Source organism: Saccostrea cucullata, unplaced genomic scaffold, assembly GCF_032062105.1.
Source record: "Saccostrea cucullata isolate Sc308-1 unplaced genomic scaffold, CSIRO_AGI_Scuc_v1 ctg961, whole genome shotgun sequence".
NCBI lineage: Eukaryota > Metazoa > Mollusca > Bivalvia > Ostreida > Ostreidae > Saccostrea > Saccostrea cuccullata.
The window spans coordinates 4,481-24,169 of NW_026941621.1; the positions used below are offsets into that span (position 1 = coordinate 4,481).

Below are 19,689 nucleotides of genomic sequence, written 5' to 3' on the forward strand. Positions count from 1 at the left end.
TTTAATGCAGTGTCTCGAAAAGCCCTTGTTTCCCAGCTTCTCACAATGAAACTATGTGATGAAAAGTTGTCAAATGAACTGTTATAAATTCATTAAAGATTCAGTTATGAGAGAAAGCCAATTTTAATGTCATATGATATCTGTATTGTATGTCATACAGTTCAGGACATTATTTATTGAACAGCCCTCGTATTTCCACACTAGACAAAAGTTATATGTAATTATAACTTTCAGTAATATTTCTAGCATTAAATAGATACACATACCAACAAATGTTACTTAAGACTATTCTAAAGTTTATTCTTTTGTAGCATGTGATCCCCCTAGCCTTCCCCTTTTTTCTCCCGCGTCCAGAAAAGCAACCAAATTATATTCCGACAACAGAATTCATGAAATAAATGTTTTGTTTTTAAGAAGAAAAATTCTTCTTCCGATTTACTCCTTTCTGGCATTTAACAGTTTAAAATTCCAGAAATCCTCAAATTTTGTTATTATTGTGAGAACACCCGCACCCGATAAGACAACAAAACATTTAGAAAGAATAAAACCGGAAAAAAAGATTTCTAGTTGTTTCCCAGGGGAAGATGTTTTCAAAATAAATTTCCATTTTCCGTTCATTTCTAAAGTGAAAAAATTATTTAAATAATAGATTTTATATCTCTTTGTTTAAACATAATTATAAGTTATGTTTTACATGAACAGATCTACGAGTAAAGGGGAGGGTGGTCCGGACCATCCTTTTGGAATTTGTACAGTTACACAGGGAAAAGTGGCTCGCATGATTTTCATGCGAATGCCTTTTCGCATGAATTTCGTACGAAAATCATATAAAAACCATGCGAAAAGTTCCACATGCGAATTTCATGCGAATGTCCTCATACAATATTTATGCGAAATTCATGCGATTTTCATGTGAGTGAAATTTCGCATGATATTCATGCGAATTCCAAATTATCAGTTTTTCATGTAAAAATCATGCGAAATTCGCATAAATATCATGCAATATTCATATACAAGAGAAAAAAAGCAATGAACAAAGAAATTGAACATTTCAATATTTATTTAGGTTTTTCTGCCACATTGAGTGATAAAAATTGCTAGTCTCTGATATCATACTGCTTGGATGTTCTTAGGTAATCCATTGACTTTAATGATAGCTGTGTTTACAGGCAGTTTTTCAGTCTTGTGTCCTGAGAAGCGTTTCCCCAGATAGCAAGCTTACGTTGGGCCGATGTTGGCATATGGTTGGTAGATCGGCTACATATCGTGGTTGGCAGAACGATATTGGGCCAACATCGGTCCGACATTGTCATTACAACAGTCGGTGTATTGACATTGTTCCAACATCGGTCCGACATTGTAATTACAACAGTTGGTGCATTGACATTGTATCAACATCGGTCCGACATTGTCATTACAACAGTTGGTGCACTGACATTGTTCCAACGTTGGGCCAACATCAGGCACGTAGCATCGTTTTTGGAAGGGGGGGGGGGGGCAACCACAGAAATTTTGTTTACTTACCTGAAAAAGTTGACAAGCTAAATTTTCCTTGATATCACTATACTGTGGTAAAAAGTGGGAGGGGGACATCCTTTCTATGGTCAGCCCCCCCCTGCCCCCCCCCCCCCCCTTGTTGCTACGTGCCTAAACATTGTTAATTTTAATGTTGAAGTATGGACATCTTTGTAATGTTGGCCCGACATTGTTGAACTAATGTTGCTATGAAAACTGATGTTGAAACGTTTAAAAAAAATATCTATTTATTTTATTTTTTATTTATTTGTTTATATATTCATTTTTAATTATTTAACCCTTACGTAGATTTTCAAAACTATGGAATATAACTTTAGATTTTTCTCTTGACTAAAATTGTCGATTAGTATTACGATTACATCGGGATCGAAGTCGGGCTCGATAAGCAATTAATTTAAACAACACACCGCGCCGAAATTTAAATTTTTGGGTGTTCCACGCAGCCATGTTGATGTTACAGAAGGAAAGTTCGGAAGAGAGTGTCGCGAATAGGAGAATCATGACTAGTTTTGGGTGGAATTTCTGTTTTCACAGAAGATGAAGACATTTTACGACCGGTATTGCGGTAGGTACAATGTACAGAATATTTTAACGTATCCTTGAATGAATAATTGCTTCTGCTACTGTTCCTTAGTCAAGACACTACACATAAAATGCCTGGCAGTGAAATCGTTTGAGCAAGCGTTATTTCAATTTTGTTTTAATAATTTAACACTTCTAAACATCCCATAAAGATGGATTTCAACCCGTATTTCCTCGTTTGGGATCGATTCAGGAATTTTAGTGATCCTCTCTTCAGCATTTACAGATTATGATGTACAATGTAATAAAATATATTTACATGTATTTTAAAATGCATGTTCAAGATCATTTTCAGCACTTATTTTGATTATTTAATAGTTGCATGCAGTGGACTGTGCCCGAGACGATTCCCACTGCGCCGGCGAATAATCAGCTTGTATAAATGGTGAGAACCAGCTCAAATTTTCATTTAACACAAATAACCTAATATTGTTTTTATTAAATTGTATCTTTTAGCATAAAACTATAAAAATACTGCATCTACTATATGAAAGTAAACAAGAGGTTTATATTCTTAATTTCCTTATCCTAAACAATGGATTCTGACAGGTAATCTAAACATGCTATAAATTACACATCCTTGCATATTAATTACTTTACATTAAATACTTAAGCATAAATTATTAGAAATAGCTATCATATTCTATGATGCACAATTATACATGCATCATTTACAGGAATCTGAATGCTCACAAGAAGGACAAAAGCAGTATGAAAATTAACAAAAAGGTATTCTAAGATTTCTTAAATTTTCTGATTAGAGCTATAAAATCACATGAATTGAAATTACATGTATCTTATATCTTTATATTCAGTGTAAGTCAGGCATAGAGTTTTAGCTCTAGCTCTAACCTTTTCCTTTAGCTCACTAGAGCCATTTTAAGGCCAAAGCGAGTTTTCTTATCAGTGTCTGGTATTCGATTGTCATCTGTAAACTTCTCAAATTTTTACATTTATCGGAATTAATCCTAATTTGAAAAAAAAAAACACTGCAACATAGTGAATTTCTATTCTACACTATACGAACTGTCAGGTTGAAATAACCAATTGTCTTAACAGTCTTGTAGAGCCTTACTTTATTATTTGTCATATATTTATATGTTTATATATGTGATAGGCTAGATATCGATGATAATACATCCTAATGGTCATCTTTTCTTTCAGAAATTGTGCCAGAAAAGTTTGAAGTGTCTATGATAATGATCAACATCGAACTTTAGTGAATCCGTTCGTGAATTTCATGGGATATCAGTGAGGAAGTGATTCAAGCAGACACTTGAGAAATTTCGAATCTAACTTATAAATTAGGATCTTTGGTATATTCGGGGAAAATAGCTTGACTGTGTTGATTTTATGGGATCTTTTTATTAATATAGTTGTGTAGTGGATATTTTGTACTTAATACATGTGTTTGTCACTCTAGTCTAGTCATTAACTTTGTACGGCAAATGTACATGGGCAACTGGAAGTTCATTGTATTGTTTTATTACAAAGAAATGTTGTTCAGTGAGAATACTTAGAAAAAATGTGCTTACATTGTACATCTATAAGTGTATATGTAATATTTGTTTCAAAACACACTGTGAAAGAAACGATTTTTTTTAATTTTGAAAATATAGATTTGATAAATTGTGATGTTATCATTATTTCAGTTTTCATTGTATCTTCCTGGAATTTCTTAGATTTCCATGGAATTCCATAGATTTCCAAATATCCTTGTTCACAGATATGTTGGGCCAACATTGGGCCAGCATAAGAATTATCATTGTTTGACATTGGGCCAACGTAGCGCCTACATGTAGAAGCACAAATACGTTGGGCCTACATTGGGCCAACATCAGAATTATCATTGTATGACATTGGGCCAGCGTAGCGCCAACATGTCGGTGCAACGTTGCGCCGATGAGCAAAATTACATTGGCCCAATATACATATTCCGACGTTGGGCCAACATAACTGACAACAATGGCCCAACGTTGGACCAACGTCAGAATTATCGTTCTATGACATTGGGCCAACGTTGCGCCAACATGTCGGCGCAACGTTGCGCCGATGAGCAAAATTACATTGGCCCAACATCATTTTCCGACATTGGATCAACGTAACTTACAACGTTGGCCCAACATTGGGCCAAAGTAAGCTTGCTATCTGGGTCCTACAAAGAAATTTTGATTATCATAAAATGCTATTACCCATACTAATATTCCGATTGTTTAGGTCAAAGGAACCAATTCCTAAATTAGGATGACATTAAATACAATAAATTCTATTATATCACTTGAAAAGTACATGTTTTGGCAACTTGTATTACTGAGTATGCTTAATGGTACTATATGTTTAGAGCGAAACAAAAGACCCTGTGTTAAGCACATTCATAACTGCATAATAGACTTTATCCTGCAACTACTCCTTGCATTGACCTAATAAAGGTAACCTAATAAACTAAAGCTTTATCCGCTCACTGCCCTAATAAAGCCTCGTGTATGTATTCTGACGTTCTAAAAGCATTGTGAGGTCATGTATACTACAATATTTACGCCATGGCGTCATAGTTTCCACTGCAGAGATGTACCTAAATCTGTCGAAAATGGCTTGTTTTGAACGTTCAAATGCAGAATTTTGTTGCAGGATAAACAAAATACATGATAACTGTCTTGAAATATAAGCGATATTTGGGCTCGGGTCGAAAACGTAAGCCTCGCCCTCTATCACGTTTCCTTACCCTCGCCCAAATATCGCTTATATTTCAAGACAGTAACCATGTATTTTATATTCAACACATACAGTGTCTTATTGACCTACTCTATATATCCTGATAGCAGGCTGCTATTGAACCAAATGAGATAAAATGTTTCATTTTAATTGTGATATTCTTATTTGTTAACAATAAACATGTCATTGATGAATTTTTAATAAATTACTTACAACAGTGCAATTATACTGAAAAGATTGATTTTTTAATCTGGATAGAATAGTTAGAATAGTACCTCAATTGTGAATAAATCAAATACAATAGTTACATTTTTTTGCATGGACCTCAAATTAATCCCCTAGAAGATGGAACCTTTTGTTGGACCTATCATCCTATGTCTAAATTATTTTGTAGGATACACTAGGTCTATTGAAGCTGTGGTTACAATAGTTAGAATAATCTAACTGTGTCTCGGTACAAGCCCTCACCACAGTTAGAATACCACCCATATACTCGCAATGTAGCAAAAAATTGCAGAATCGCACCGAAACGATTTTGAAGGATACAAACGGATTTGCACTGAAAATAACTTATAAATTAATCAAAACAAACCTTTTTGAGATTGCTTATGCCTTTTATCCCAGAAAATAATCCATATAAATACGAAAATCCAATTAATTTTCTCAACGTTTTTCTCTAGATTCAAATTACCTGCCATGTTTACATTCGGAACTCTAATGGTTGTTCCTAGTAAATGCACTATGCGAGTTATTGCCCGTGTTTCTTTTGCTACATTACGAATACATGGAACGAATTCTATCGTTAAACCGGGTCCGTAGGACAATATCATTTTAACGATAGAACGTTCTATCTATGGTTACGTCTCTAAATATGTGTCAGAACAAAACACACAGTCTGTGTATTTTGTTGTGACACATGTGTAGAGACTTGTAATGACAGTTAGTTAAAATAAAAATAACTTTTAATTACTTACCCAAAATTTAGTAAACCTTCAAATAAATGTCACTAAGCATAAAAAGACCATTCGATTCACCTGGCTGCGTTACGCAGAACCTGAAATGAGAACAAAATCCGAATTTACTCTGAAAGATTTCGTTGCAAGTTGAATTTTCAATAAAAATGTGCATTATAAACACAAAATATGATAAACAATTAACAAAGCATACATACCCGTACGAAATTCAGAGACGTATTACGCCTGGATTTTTTGCAAATCCTGGCGTACAAGAGACGTATTCTTAAAAATACGCTTCATTTTCAGGCGTACACGTATTTTTGCCAGAAATACGTCTCCTTTTTTCCAGGCGTAAATTCTAAATCCGGGCGTATTTTCTATTTAGTCTCTTTGGCACAAGGAAATTAAAACTTAGAAAATTTCAAAAGGCGTATTTTTGAAAATTCGGGTGGATTTTTCAACTTAGGCAAAAAAACTTAGTCAGCTCATTCTCTTTTTTTAAAGTATTGAGTTGCATAAGAAACATTTTTATGATAACTTAATTAAACAAGAAAAACAAAGTATTGCATGATTGTATACATTACAATATTGCATTTAGTTTGTTGTATTAAATAACAAAGCAATTGTTTTTCATAAATTAAACTGATTTTTTGTTTAAGAACTTTTTTTAAGAACATTATCCCATTTAAAAAAAAATAATATTATTTTTCTTAACACAAATGATTTCTATAACTGTAAAGTAGATAGTATATTCTTTGAACTTCATGATTAATTGTTTAGTCAGGCTATAAACATACACGTTATTACAATTAAATGTTTTTCTTAAATATAAAATGATTTATATTTGGCAATTTAGATACTCTATTACATTACCATCAACTTTCACTTCCCTAGCCTAACCTGCTGGGATTGTGCTAATTACTTACAGATGTGTGGAGCATGTTTAGGAACGACTTATCTGTGATGTTGTAAACCTAAGAACGGCTTATCAATTTATATCCGGCTTGTGTACAGCAGTTCTATTTCCCACCCTAGTATCTTTTTAATTCATATAATGAATACATCTTGTTTATACATTGATGGAATTTTATTTTTATGTTCTAGCTGTAAACAAAACAGCATTTTTCTTCAAAATTACAAATTGTACTGAGTAGAACTTCCAGAAATCATAAAAGAGTTTAGCTTACTAGGGGGTTGTAAATAACAGCATCTGCATCCAAGTATTTGCGCCAATTTTAAACCACCAGGCAGGTCATGCCAAGAACAATGAGATTAGAGAAAGCCACAACAAAGCACAGATGGTGTAGAAGAGGTAAATATTTTGAAAACATAGCTTAACATTGAAACTTTTTAACCATGAAAATAAAAGACAGCTGCATTTGCTTTTGATTTGCAGAGCCAGATGTTAATGATTGAAAATTGGGTCAGTAGTATTTTGAATTGCATAAATTATTCTTTTTTCCAGAAAATGATTTACATCTAAATCCTTATCACAGTTGGAAAATTGATTGAATGATGAAATGGACATAAGAGAAGGAGAAAAGATCTTGCAATATTAAGAGTTGACCAGCAGCATAGCTTTCCATAAATGCAATAATGCCAGTGAACTGTAGCCATTGGAAGATTGCATCAGGAAGAAGATGACCGTTTGCAATGCCAGTTATAAAGCCTACAAACTTCTTTTGTGAATATTTAAATCTATGAAAATGTGATTGGGAAATGTGATGTGAAACGTGAATGACAGAATTGCTCGTGATTTGCATCTTTTGTGCCAATTTAGGAGTAAAAAGAATGGCAGGAGTACTCGGCATGATTCTCAAAACTGTGATTCACTGTGATTATTGGAATGTTTCAACTGTTTACTATAAAACTCAGCCTTGGATGTTAAAATGCTGTGAAACGGTTAATATATTCTAACATGTAACTGTGCTTTGAAAAAGTAAATGTAAGGTTATGATTTTTTAAATTTTAATGACAATCCTTTACTAATGAATCTCATTCACATTTTATCACACTGAAAAATATTAAGAAAATAAAAGTGATGTATGCTAAGCTTAATTTGTCTAATCTTTTTTAGTATATGTAGTCAAAACTCTTTGTACTAAAGTTGATTGTATATCTATATTTATGCTATAGTTGTAGCTCCCATTGCTGTTATATAATTAATATTTAATTCAAATCTATTTAAAGCAGGCATATTTTTTGTACAGGCGTATTTTTTTGTACGGGCGTATTCTTTTATACGGGCGTATTTATTTTGAAGGCGTATTTTTAAGGGTATGCTTGAAATCTAGGCGTAATTCTATTTTTAAAATTTCCAAACTAATTTGAATTTCCAGGCGTACTCATTTGCATATTTCAGCCAAAAATACGGGAGGATTACGCCTCGTGTACGCCTGTATTTTACATTATACGCCTGGTTTTATATATTCATTTCAATAGAGATTTCGACAAGGATTTTCAGATTAAAATACGCCTGGATTTTTTTAAAAATACGTGACTTAAATTTCGTACGGGTATTTACCATTGTTTTAAGGAATTAGATCACAATCAGCCAAGGGGAAAGTCTGGAACAAACGATAGAAAGGAGCTCTTGCTGACTCGGTTTTTTTTTTCTGTAACAGGAAGTGCAAATGGAACCTGGCTATTCAGTTTCGTATTCATCAATGAATCGGGAAATACACCTTAATTTTTATAATTTTCGTCGTTCAAATCTTTGTCTTGAAAATGCATCTCCGCTTCAAAGACGAACGCTGATGACTAAGTGATATATATAAATTTACTTTATTTAACCAAAGCTAGTTTTTTATGGAAGGCCATACGTCACAAATTACGTCATCATGCGGATTAGAAACAGACTAGAAAGAGCAGGATGTTTTCTGTAAGTTTTTAAGATTTTCAACTTCTTTTTATACCAGATATATGTTGACAGCTTAATAATAACAGATTCAAGTAAATCTAACATTATATCTGAGGTATGTGTTGAAACTGAAAGATGGGCCTGGTACAGGCACAGGGGCTTGTGTAGAGAAAATAAATCAGTTTAAAAAATTAGTATCTAGGAGAAAAAACGTGTTTTTTTTCTCCTAGGTACTAATTTTTTTAACTGATTTATTTTTTCTACACAAGCCCCTGTGGTACAGGTTCTCTGCTTAAAAGCCTTTTCGCACAATATTATAGAAAAGCCAAAGGCCGAGTGAACTAGGGTAGGCCTAATGTTTTGGTTTGTTTTTAGATCCTGTTGCACCTAAATCTAATATATAAACTGCAGCAAGCAAATAACACACATAGTGGCGAATCTAAGGGGGGGGGGGGAGGGGGTAGCAGGGTTGTAGATATTGATAGAATGTTCTATCGTTATATTGATAAATGTCCAACGGAACCGGTCACTGAGGGCTTGTCCCAAACTTAAGACACAGTTAGATTATTCTAAGGGGGTTGCAACCCTCCCTTTGGCTTTGCAAAAAAAGGAATAAGTAAAGTAGAAAGTTCAAAATTTTTGTTTGTGTTTTTAGGGTACCATAGAAAATGTTGAGTGAAAAGCTAAAGTTGTAATGTATAAAGAAATGTGGTTCTTAATACAAAATCCCCCCCCCCCTTTAACAAAATAGGATTCTCAGTTCTGAGATATATTTTCCTTTCCTTTTTCAAAAACTTTTCTGGTAAATTATCCATACAAATACTTTTTCCCAGGTTTATAAACCCCCTACTTTAAAAACCATGCTCCACCCGGTATCCTATTGAGTTATTTAACTACATGTACATGTAAAATAATTTTTTTTCTTCTTCAAACCCCGCGGTAATGGGTTTGTTCGCTTGATCTACGTGTTCCCAGGAGTCCGTTCGCACAGAGTTCGTTCACCCGAAATATTTTTAGCCCAATATCTACATTCAATTACGGCGAACAGACCCTGTGCGAACAAATTTTAGGGCAAGCAGACTCTGGGCGAATGAGAAATCGGGCGAACAGGAAATCGGGCGAACAATTTTTAGGGCGAAAGAACATGGAACCTAAACACCCCCCCCCCCTTGGAAAATTCTTTCAACCCTTCAACAAATAAAAAATACCCCACTATCCTGTCCACAAGAACCTGTGTGAATTCTAAAATATATGCAGATATAAAGGGGCTTATTTAATTACATCCAGAATGCAAGACTGAAATTCCCAAAAATGAGTTGTACTGTACATATTTAAAAAATATATATTAGTTTCAAAAATATTTATTAAATGTTGTATTCTATACTTGCAGGTATTTGCATGGCACTCCATTATACCACACTGATGGCTTCTCCAAGATTATAGATATGATACATGTAAACAGGTAAAAAAAAATCTAAGAGAGAAATTTAATATTTGTTGCAGGGCCTGAGGTGCTGTAAACCATCTTTTATTCACAGCAACTTTATTTCACGATTTACCAGGGATAAACTATTTCGCGACCTCTAATTGTCGCGATAATTAAAGCCTTTATGCATCTGTTTTTCATAGACAAATATACTTTTAGGACCGGTTCGTGGGGAGAAATATTCGCGATGATAAGGCTCTCGCGAAGTTTGCAAAATTTTCTCGCACGCGAATAATAGTTGGTTTACAGTATTCATTGTTTTATAAAAAAGATATTGTTATTACATGTATACATGTAGCAAAACCTTAACCATTCAGCTTATTTTTGCTTATCTTGCATTTCTTTAATGTAAATATAATCTTCGTTAATTTATAGAATACATGTTTTAAATAAAGTGACAAAGGGATAATGAACTCATTGTTATTGATCCTACATTATCTGACATTTTTGAGTTTCTCTGTAGGCACAGTTACTTGTCATCACAAGGATCAGAATTCAAGTACCAGAGTAGTCTAACTCCTAAATCATCCCGATTTGTCAAAAGTACATGTAAGTATTTTATCATTTTTTTATGCGCCTGAATTTATTCGGGACGCATATTGTTTTTGTCCTGTCTGTCTGTTTGTCTATCTGTTTGTCTGTCTGTTTGTTGTCAACTTTAACCTTCGCCATAACTTTTGAACCGTGAGCTAGAGATAGAGATTTCATATTTGGTATGCATACTTCACTAATTAAGCACTTTCAACTGACACCAAGGTCAATGACCTTGTGACCTTGACTATGACTATATGCTAAAAATAGCTTTTTTCGAATTTTCGCCCTAACTTTTGAACCGCGAGAGATGGAGACTTCGCATACTCCACTAATTAAGCACTTTCAACTAACAATAAGGACAATGATTGTGTGAATTTGACCGAGATTCCTTTGCTAAAAATTGCTTTTTAGAACTTTGTTGCCGCCGGGCGCATAGTGTTTCACAAACACATCTTGTTGGGACACTTTTTTAGCTCACCTGAGCCAAAGGCTCAAGTAAGCTAGCTTCTCTGATCAGAAGTTTCTGTTGGTGTATAGTTTTCATAGGCGTGTCGTAAAATTTTCACATTTTCATCTTCTTCTCAAGAATCACTAGACCATTTTCCTTGTGTATCCTTGGGTAAAGGGGATTCAAGTTTGTTAAAATGAAGGGCCACACCCTTTGGCAAGGGGAGATAATTATGAATTAGTGAAAAATTCATGGCATTTTAAAAAAATCTTCTCAAGAACCACTGGGCCAGGAAAGATGAAACTCATGTGGAATCATCCTCAGGTTGTATAGATTCAAGTTTGTTCAAATCATGACCCCTGGGACTAGGGTGGGGCCAAAATGGCCAACCCAAGTTTTACATTAATTGGGATATATAGGGATACCTTTTAAAATCTTCCTTTCAAGTACCTCAGAGCCATGATTAGTGATATTTATATGGAATCATCCTCAGGTAGTGTAGATTCTAGTTTGTTCAAACATGAACCCCTGGCTGGGGTGGGGGTAACATTCAAGCCCTACCCCCACCTCATAAACTTTCAGTTCTGATCTGATATGTGCTTTTTCCTAGCCGATGTTCTCAAGTGAGCGCTGTGGCCCCTGGGCCTCTTGTTTTATCCTATGTTTAGTTGTTTATGCTTTAATATATGCCTATATGCCAGCTTAAAGCAAGGACTGAAGTTTCTGAAATGCAAGGCAAATTCAAAGGTCAATGTCAAAAGGTCAAAATTGTTAGCATTTGAAGGAAGGTTTAGTCATATGGAATAAACCTGTGAAATGTGAGACATTTAGTATTAACTGTTAAAAAGTTATGGCTTAGATTATAGATTTTAAAAGTGGGTCAAACTTTTAGGTCAAGACCAAATGGTAAAAAAAACTCATTGAAGGGTCTTGTCACAATGATTACAAAATAATGTGAAGTATCACATTGATAGCACTAGATGTTCAAAATTATAGCCTAGCTAGGTTAAAGTTTAGGGATTTTTTTTAAAAGTGGCTCAAACCTTAATATCAAGGTCAAGAGGTCAAATTTTATAGTACCCCCAAAAAGAGTTCTTGTCACAAGAAATACACCTGTGGAATATGAAGCCATATATATAGTTCCACCCACTCATAAGTAATGAGTTAGGTTAAAGTTTTAGCAGACGAATACCGGAAGACAAAAAGATGGACATACAGTGCAAAAACAATATAAACCCAAGAATCTTTGATAACGGAGGCAAAATTAGTGCATAGTTATTTTTTCATGACCGTTTAAATAATTACAAAGATTCAAACTTATTAATATTGCTTTAAAAAGTTGATCTTGTTTTTTAATTTCATAATAAGAAAAATAAATGAGATATAAATTAAATTCATGGCCAGTCTTAATAATATTTTTAGATTTATTTTTGTTCTTTGCTTTACAGAGAGCTGTAGCTGATGGACACAAATTGTTCAGAAAAAATCCAGTTACCACACTAATCACAGCCATAGATTTCTGGCGTGCCTTCAGAAGGAACATAGATGCAATGGTAGGTAAATTTTGCTTTTAAATTCCCTTGCAACAGATACAAATTGCATCATCAGATCTGGGTCAATGAAACAGAGACAATATTTCTCAAGGTTTGTTTGAAACCTGACACAAGATTATTTTGTTTAAAGTCATTTGCATGAAAATTGTTTTCATTTTTTGTCAATAATTTTATACTTAAGAAACATTATATACTTTTAATTATAATTTATGATGTATGATTTTGAATTCATTATAATTTATGATGTTTGATTCTGAATTTTTTTAAGATCATTTACAGTGTAGGCAATATATGTTCAACCTATAAATACTAAATTGAACATAGGGATGGTATGAGTTTGCTATATACATGTATACATTTGTTCATATTTTGAATATGCTATGGAAATATTGACTTTGAAAATGCAGTTGTAAAATTCATGACTGTATTTCATTTACCGGTACCGAGCAGTCATTACAATTATTTTCTCTTGCAGATGAATTATTATCTCCAGACATATGGGTGGCCCTTGAACAGAGAATTGTCAAAAATTGAAGCATTCAATAAAGAAGATTAAGAAACAGAATGTGTCCAGTTGTTTGTTCATCAAAAGAATAACTTGGATAATCATAGTGGTGCTTCCTCAAAATCTGCATGTGTTCAAATAAAGCAGTTTCAAATTAAGATATAGATAAAGGTCATTCATTCATTTGCTGGATCCAGATTTTGAGATTGTACTTATTGCATTTTTTTTAATATCAGTAACAGTGAAACTTTGATGATTAGTTGTACTAATTCATATACAGATCTAAGTATTAGAATTTCCTTATACTTTTCATCAAATGGATTAAAAGAATTGAAAGTCCAATATACTAGGAAAAGTATATACTGTGTACATCACATGGATTTGATATGAATATCACATGAAATTCGCACGAAATTCATATGAAGATCTGTAAAGAAAGTAGCAAAAATATTCATATGAATTTCGTGCGGTTATTTTTATTCGCATCATATTCGTGCGAATTTCATGTCAAAATCGCATGATATTTTCATGCGAATATCATGCGTGGTCCTTTTCGTCTCCTTTTCATGCGAAGAATTCGCACGATATTCGTGCAAATTTCATATGAAGTTCATGCGAGCCACTTTTGCCTGTGCAACTGTCAGCTGTTTACTGCCAACTGCAACGCATATTTGAAGAAACTTTCATATTCATATTGATATTTATGTGAATTGTCAAAACACAAGGTGCAGATCCAGCCATTTTTTTTCCAGGAGAGGTCCACCCCAGTTAAAAAAACATCCAACCCAGAAATTTCTTGACAAGATAAAAACAAACAAAACAAAAATGTAAACCACTTTCCTAAACGTGACAAATTAATTCGGCGAGAAGGGATGGATGGAGGGTTTTGAATTATATATCATATATCATGAGGGTTTTGCTTCATACATTCATATATTGTGCATAAATAGACCTGTAAAAAGGTTGGTATGGTGGTGGTAGTAGGCGTACCCACTACATTTCCAAAATAAACTATTTACAGTAGTGTTCCCTCAATAAAGACGGCTGTGACCTTTATTTATACCTTGTTCAGGGAATTATGTAGGGTTGTGCCCCCCACCCTCCCACACTGAAATTGCTTTTTCCTTCACTTTGATCAATTGTAACTGCTTTTACATAAAGCAAAAGGCCTTTATGATTTTTTTTAAATAGTATGCCTGATATAAATGCATATACCATCAAATATAACTCAAGATCCAACTTTGCTAGCTAAAGGCTTCTGAAACTCTAGGAGAGCTAGAAGCGGATATCAGAAACCATTGGCTAGCGAAAATGCCCAAGATCCTATTAAAAGTTTGCCCATTTAATATTAAGGTGACATTGCTTATTCTGTTGATATTCCCTACACGAAATAGTAATCAAGCTCAAAATCAGTGGAAAGAAAAATTAGTACTTATTCAGAATGAAAATTAAGGATAAATACATGTCTGAAAAAATATTTGTGAATATTTGATTTCTTCAGTAATTTTTCTTGCCCAAAAGCTGTTGTTTCGATTAAAGAATTTCCAAAAATCGACTTCAAACGATACCGTTTTAGTGTTTTTATCATCAACTAATTTTTTCAGTCGCTTTAGTAATTATCTGAATACGCAAATCTAAACACAGATACAGTTTTCAGGTGATGAATACAGGTGCCGCCTTTCATACGAGAAGGATAGAGGAACATATTATTATGCAGTCTGTCTTCAGGTTCTTAACATTTTTCCTGAATGAAGTGTTTTTTAAAAGTAAAATATTTTTTATGCCTTATTTTAAATCATGTTCTGTCTTCAAAGACTATTATTGATTTTTTTAATTGTTGCAGTCTTTTACAACCAATGATTGTTTGATCAGTGCCCAATTCCCTCTTCCTGACTACACGGTAGATTTTCTAAGACTACTAAAAGACTTCAGCGTTAATACTGTACATAGTTTCTATGTGTCCTCTAAAAGACGTAAAATCAGTAAGACATTTAAGTGATATGACTCACGTATAATGTTTACAATAAACAATAATTATTTTTCATTAAATTATTAACAATAAGGATCATCTATAAGCCCGTAAAAAATCTATTCAGGACGTTTCCATTCGTACATAACAGCTGCATAATAAAATGCAGCATAACAATATCGATGACTTTTTACTCCTCAAATTCCATTACACGATTATTTTGTCTCAAATGTCTCATCGATTTTCGAAAGGATATTTTTACTCATTTTAGTCTGCCTTTAGGTTTCCATTCCATAAGAGACAGAAAAAAGGTGGTCCATTTTCAATCAAATTCATTGATTCGACAACTGCAACAAACAACGTTGTTCAAACAACAACGAAGATTGAGCTCACTAAAGAGGTATCTATAAACAATGTTGTCTTTATGGCATACTAGTAAATTAATTACTTTTAATTGAATCTTCTCAACGCTTTAGTGATTTGTGAAATACTAATATTTTATTTTTTCACAGTATGAATATCAAATTTGTCAAGACGCTTTAGTCGAGTTTCTACAGAATGACAGTGTTTATGCAAATTGTTTTAGGGGTTCTTGTTATATCAAAATGTTTTATCATAAATTATCGTTAATTTATCCCAAACATCGTCATTTCAACAGCTGACTCTTATTTCTAATTTTTCTACCACTCGGCATAAAAGATTTCGTCAGAGAAAAATCTATTAATTGCCAAGAAGTATGAATTGATGTAAATATCTATGTGTAATTAGCAGCATTTAAATATATTACATTATAAAATATATTGGCATAAGTGTGTCCTGTTGAAATTTAGTACACTTTGCTTTATCATGTTTAAGCAATAACTATTTATAAAAAAAAAAATAAATAAAAAAACTTGTTAAAACATGTCAAACTATCTTTCCATGATTAAAAGTTACAAGTGACTCTCGATGGCTCGAACTCCGATCTCTCGAAGTGAACCCACGGTCCCGTTTTTTCCTCTTTATTACTTAGCAAATTTACTCATGATCTCTCGAACTTCTATCTCTCAAAGTTCTCTATCTCTGGAACCAAAACCTGTGTCCCGTTACACAAATTTCATTGAATCATCTCTCGAAGTTTTGATTGCGCGTGTATACACGCCGATCAAGCGAAAATTGACCCTGGACTTACCTGGAAAAACAGTGAACGCCTGGGGCTGGCATGGAGGTGTTAATTTGGTATTTACATAGATGTCACTTCACTTGTGGATCGTCCGTGTGTTGATATAATTAATTGTGTATTATTGGTAAATTACAAACGAATTCACAACTTATTTTGACTTGAAACCGAGACGATAATTTTTTCGAAAATAAATATAAAGACGTTAGTTTCAATAAGTTCCTAGACTATGAACTTAGAGTCTGCATCATCCCATTATGGTAAATATTGCACAAGAAGGATATGGAGATAATGAATAGTATTCAGTCTCAAAGTCCACAAAACAATACAAAATAAGAGCCGAACAAACACGGACCCCCGAAACATCTGAGTTGGGATCAGGTGCCATGGAGGAGTGAGCATCCCCTGCCGACCGGTCACAATCGCCGTGTGCTCCTTGCTCAACTTGCTTGTCAATAATTTACCTCGTTTTGGAAATTGTTCATACGTAGAGCATGCCCTTGCGTATCGAATCAACTGAGATATTTATACTCCGTATGCAGGTGATGAGGGTATATATTGCTGCATAAGTAAGGGACGTTGACGATAGAAAAATTAAAGTCATCACGTTTATCATAAAGCTTGGTTGTTAAATTACCAATAGTGTATTTTTCAAGTAAAATATTCAAGTATGAAACAGAAGTGTCGGACTCTGTAGTATCTTTTATCTCAAGCTCACCAGGATATATCGTATCGACGAAGGAATGGAAATTACTATTATTAATAGACAAAACGTCGACAACATATCTAAATATTGAGTTGAAGGCCACAGCAAGTGTTTTCTTCTTTTCACGCATAAGATTTCGCATAAATTCTGCTTCATATGAATATAAAAATAAGCCTGCTAATAACGGAGCGCAATTTGCACCCATGGGAATTCCAATAGATTGTTGGAAGACCTGGTCTCCAAAACCACATAGATATTGTCAATCAGAAACTCAAGCATCGTCTTGATGTCAACTTCAGAGTACTTATGTGTGCAATCAGAATCTGTTATAACAAAATAATTTTGCAAATGACCAATGACGAGGTAAGTAAATTTACGAGTTCCATTTTTATTGAAGAAGCAGCTGTCAATGATATCAAAAAGCCTGGATCTTAATTTGTCGTGGGGAATTGTTGTGTATAAAGTTGAAAAGTCGTAAGTTTTTAAGCTGTTGATATTTGTAAAGTCTTATGATTTCAAATTGTCCAAAAGTTCTTTAGAATTTTTTAGTATCCACATCTGATTCACACCAATTCTTGAATATATAGTTGCACAGTACTCTTGAAATTTTTTTCTTCACTACTGTCAATATCTTAGTGAGGAGTAACGAAAGAGGCTTTGTTGAACATTTACTTTAACCTGCAATGTATCTTTGTTGGAAAGGATTCTTATGAAGTTTCTGAATCCAATATATATAAGGTTGTTCGAATTTATTTTGGCTCTATGGAATATCAAAAGTATTCAGAACTGACGGTTGATTTTGAAGAATTTCTTCCTTAGAAAGGGAAGTATGAGTATAAGTAGGATTACCACTTGTAGAAATAAATCCAAGTTGTTCTAGAATGCAATTTATATAATGAGCCTTACAAACGAAGACAATGTTGGTACCTGCTTCGTCGGCAGGAGCCAGTACGTACTGATCGTGTAATCTATTTAATTTTTTTTTTCACTTCTGGTTTATTGAACACAGAAGGATAGATGGTTTTCATGTTGCCCCTCAATCTTTTAATACGTGACTTTAACATGGATGTGATACATTCAATCCATTTTGACAAGGTCTTAACGTCTTCTTTTTCATATCTTTCCCATCGTCTGGCATAATTTTCAACAGAATCCATAATATTTATGAAATTCCGACGCCAGTTGAATGATCGGGGTTCCCTATATTTAGGACCTTTTAAAATAAGTGCTCTAAAGTCCTCATTACGAACTATATTTACGTCTCCTGAAATAACGTGTCCAGCAGGACTATAGTTATAGGGCGAAGAAGAACATGGACACAGAGGAGGATTATGTTTCACATAGTCGGTATCCAGGCCATGTAAAGTGTTTTTTTTTTGTAATTGACAAGTTTGGAAGAAATAGTCGATGTTTATTTGTAGGAAAACAAGGTGTAGTCTTTAACTTGAAATATGGTTTATACGTTTGAAAACGTGCAATAACTTTATTTACATATACTTCCGGTATAGTAGTAGAACATCGATGATCGAAACTGAGAATTCCGGATTTTATTTACTTTCTATCGAATCCCTCGATCTCTTGAACTTTTCTTGCGGTCCTTTAAACTTCGAGAGATCGAGAGTCACCTGTATGTTCCATTTTCAGACTGTTGTTCCGATTACACAATTTACAAATATGTAAAATTATTTTTAAAATGAATTTTTCCAATTACAATATCTTAATTAATGAGAATAAAACAATGTTTTATCTACCAATCAATGTACTCAAATGAATGAGGAACTTTTGACGGTAGACAAAATAAATATGATATTGTAATGATTTGTGGTAACTATAAACGTTAAGGAGACCAAGAATTAGGCTCAAATGGAATAACCTGTCTCCCGTATCTGAGTTGAAATAGACTCGACCAAAAGAGGTATATCTAAGAACGCGCTGGGAGTTTCAGGGTCAGTCAGCCGTTTGCAGAGCTGCAAAGAAGAAGAAGTAGCAGAATTTCGGTAAGAATAAGAAAAGGTGAAATAATAGAAATTAGCATACATTGCACCAGTGGCGTGAAACCCGGGTAATTGAGGCGAGATACTGGGGGCTGTAGATCTGCATAAGAACGAAACTCCTAGTATCCGCCATCAATAGCAACCTGGGGCAAGGTACACGGTGTTTTGTTACCAAGTCATAATTTAACCACGCTTGTATATATTTTGTGATTAAAGAAATAAAAGAATAGCCCAGATAGGTTATAAGGAAAATTGTTATATTGTAAATATTCAAATCATTAGATCAAATACTCAGATGGAGTAACTCAGTTAAAATAAGAGGAAAATTTCATCCCCTATAAGAACCCAAACGCAGGGGTACACGTTACATTTTGGTGGCAGCGGTGGGATAGAAGTTAATAAGACAAAAATACTAGGTACCAGGTACAGTTTACCAAACGCTATTTACCTGGTTCAGTAGTATCAGGTACACAGAGCCAGGTACTGTGTTACCAAGGACATTTTACCAATTACACTTTACCAGGTCCAGTATAACCAGGTACAGAGAGCCAAGTGCGTTGTAACCGAGTACTGTTTACCAGCTCAAGTGTTGCCAGGGCAAGTATAGTGTGACAAGGTTTTAATCTGGATTCAGTGTACTTGTCTTTATTAAAAAAAAGAGGAATTCTTCAGAATACAGAAGAAAAGTA

The 19,689-nt window shown here is 33.9% G+C and overlaps 3 long non-coding RNA genes across 3 annotated transcripts; 2 read left to right on the top strand and 1 right to left on the bottom strand.

Moving 5' to 3' along the window:
- Positions 1–757: 757 nt before the first annotated feature.
- On the bottom strand, positions 758–8,440 carry LOC134258180 (uncharacterized). The gene is made up of 3 exons (XR_009990108.1): positions 8,311–8,440; positions 5,791–5,884; positions 758–1,190 (listed from the first exon to the last, which is right to left on the bottom strand). It is a non-coding gene; the product is annotated as an uncharacterized LOC134258180 (long non-coding RNA).
- Positions 2,410–3,336, top strand: LOC134258178 (uncharacterized). Its single transcript, XR_009990106.1, has 3 exons — positions 2,410–2,503; positions 2,796–2,847; positions 3,283–3,336. It is a non-coding gene; the product is annotated as an uncharacterized LOC134258178 (long non-coding RNA).
- A 117-nt stretch (positions 8,441–8,557) lies between the features above and the next one.
- Positions 8,558–13,333, top strand: LOC134258179 (uncharacterized). The gene is made up of 5 exons (XR_009990107.1): positions 8,558–8,667; positions 10,037–10,108; positions 10,596–10,681; positions 12,563–12,667; positions 13,143–13,333. It is a non-coding gene; the product is annotated as an uncharacterized LOC134258179 (long non-coding RNA).
- The last annotated feature ends 6,356 nt before the right edge of the window (positions 13,334–19,689 follow it).